Source organism: Canis aureus, chromosome 5 (genome assembly GCF_053574225.1).
Source record: "Canis aureus isolate CA01 chromosome 5, VMU_Caureus_v.1.0, whole genome shotgun sequence".
Classification (NCBI taxonomy): Eukaryota; Metazoa; Chordata; class Mammalia; order Carnivora; family Canidae; genus Canis; species Canis aureus.
Window position 1 is genome coordinate 77,934,833 of NC_135615.1, and position 2,092 is coordinate 77,936,924.

Here is a 2,092-nt window from a genome sequence, read left to right on the forward strand (position 1 = left end):
TCTTGCAATTGTGAAAGTGACTTTGTTTGCAGAAAAGGGAAAAGAGAGACATGGGGAAGGACACAGAAAAAGCAGATAAATAGTTCATATTCTAATACGGGGACTCTCCTGGCCCTCTTTCCTTCTGGGTTTGATCGCCACATGGAAAGGAGCCACCTGCCTCCTGTCTGGAATAATCCCCCTTTACGGCTCTACCTGCACTTCACCAAGCCACAATCAGCTATTTAATCCTTGGTCTGAGCTAAGGCCTCAGAACCCTTGCTGAGTGTTGATACAGAAGAACAAATACAATGACAGAGGAGGGTCTGGTGAAGTGGGTGCCAAGTGAGCAGGTAGGGAACAGATGGAAAAGAACTTAGTATCTGCCCAGGGACACAGGGACCCAAGGCCTGTGGCTAGAAGTCCACTCCAGAATTGAAGCCTAGTCAGGACAAGAAGCCTGGATGGAAAACTCCATCTAACTCAAGTCAGAGCTGATGGGAAGACCCAAGGTGGCTTCTCAGAAACTTCAGTCTAGTGGAGTCTTCGTCCTTACCAAGGGGGCCATGGTCTCCCCCCACCCAACTCTTGCCCACCCCCCTGTAGCAACTTCACACATCTGGGAGCAGTTAGGCTGCTATATGCTTGGCTTTCCAAAAGTTTCGTGGAGTATAACAGGGCTGAAGCAAGTGCTTTCAAGACAGCAGAGGTGCACAAGGATTTGTGAAGAATTAGGGAAGGAGTTAGTGGAGGGAAGGAAGGATCTAGAATGTGGGTGGAGAGAAAAAGGACACCCCATCCCCAAATCCGGGTCAAGGCAGACAGAAGGAAACTGGTGACAGAGAGGGTCTGAGATGGCAGAGCAAAGAGGTGAAAGTCTCCATACCCAACCATTTCCTACAACTGTGAAAAGGACCCAGGCTTTACAATCAGAACAGACATGGGTTGGAATCCCAGTGCTGCCCACTTCTTCACTATATGGAAAATTGAATAACTCACTGTCCCTCTCTGGGACTCGTTTTCTTCCTTTGGAATATGGGACTGATACCCCGCCCCAACTTCAAGAGGGGCTAAACAGTAACAGAATCAGTTTCTCAGGGATGTTAGATAAAATATGTAAATCTCAACAAATGGCAGCTACTATTATAAATATTATTACTCCTTTTTCAGGAATGTAGGAGGCAGTTAAGGTGGCTCTGAAATTGGGCCAGAAGAGGGGATGAAACAAGGAAGAAATCAGAGACCGTTGGGAGCTGAAGACAGGTGATCCTACTTTGGCCCCATCTCCCAAATCAGCAACAGACAGATGTCTCAGGACAGAGATCCCCAGCCTGACAAGAGAACCCCAGGGATCAGAAGACCCAGGCAGCAGCGAGTAAGGCAGTGGCACCAACAGGAGAGGCTGCACCAAGTTCTCGGTATTGGCTGAGAAGCAGGGCTAGGACAGGGAACCGTGACCAAGGAGCGGAGGAAAGAGTGTCAGAGCTGTAGGAAGCATATGCAGTGGGGCCCAGGGGCTCCACCTGCGAGGATGGAAGGTTTTCAGGACTTCCAGGCAAGGTCAGCTCACAGAGGGCCTGTGTCCAGATTGTTCTTGACAGCTGCCCTCACAACTCAGGTCTCAAGGTCTCTGGGAAAGCTGTCAGAGTGTAATAAAGTGGACCTCCTTCTCAGCCCCTGCTGGACAGCCAGTGGCCCCAGAGATGTCTGGGGAAGACCAGGGACATGGTTTAAATGGGTCTTGGGGCAAGGAAGGAACAGAGAACACAGGATGACAGAGGGTAGAAGGAAGTACAGGGTCTGGGCAACTGAGAGGAGCCAAGACTGAGAAACAGAGTGAGGGAAAGACAAGGTGGGAGGACAGACACAGGAACAGAGAGGGTGACACAGGAAGAGTGAGGACAGCACCGAAGGACCATCTGGGCAGAGGAGCCCAGCAGTTTCCTGACAAAATGAGAAAGTGCTGAGCTTCAGAAGGCGTCTGCCTCGAGGAGAGGGGAGGGGGTCTCGAGGATATGGGGGAAGGGGCGGAGTAAGGCCCAGCCTGGCCCAGGCAATGACTTCATAGGCATCTCCCCCCACTCCTTCCTGAGCCGCCAGCCCTGGTGACCCC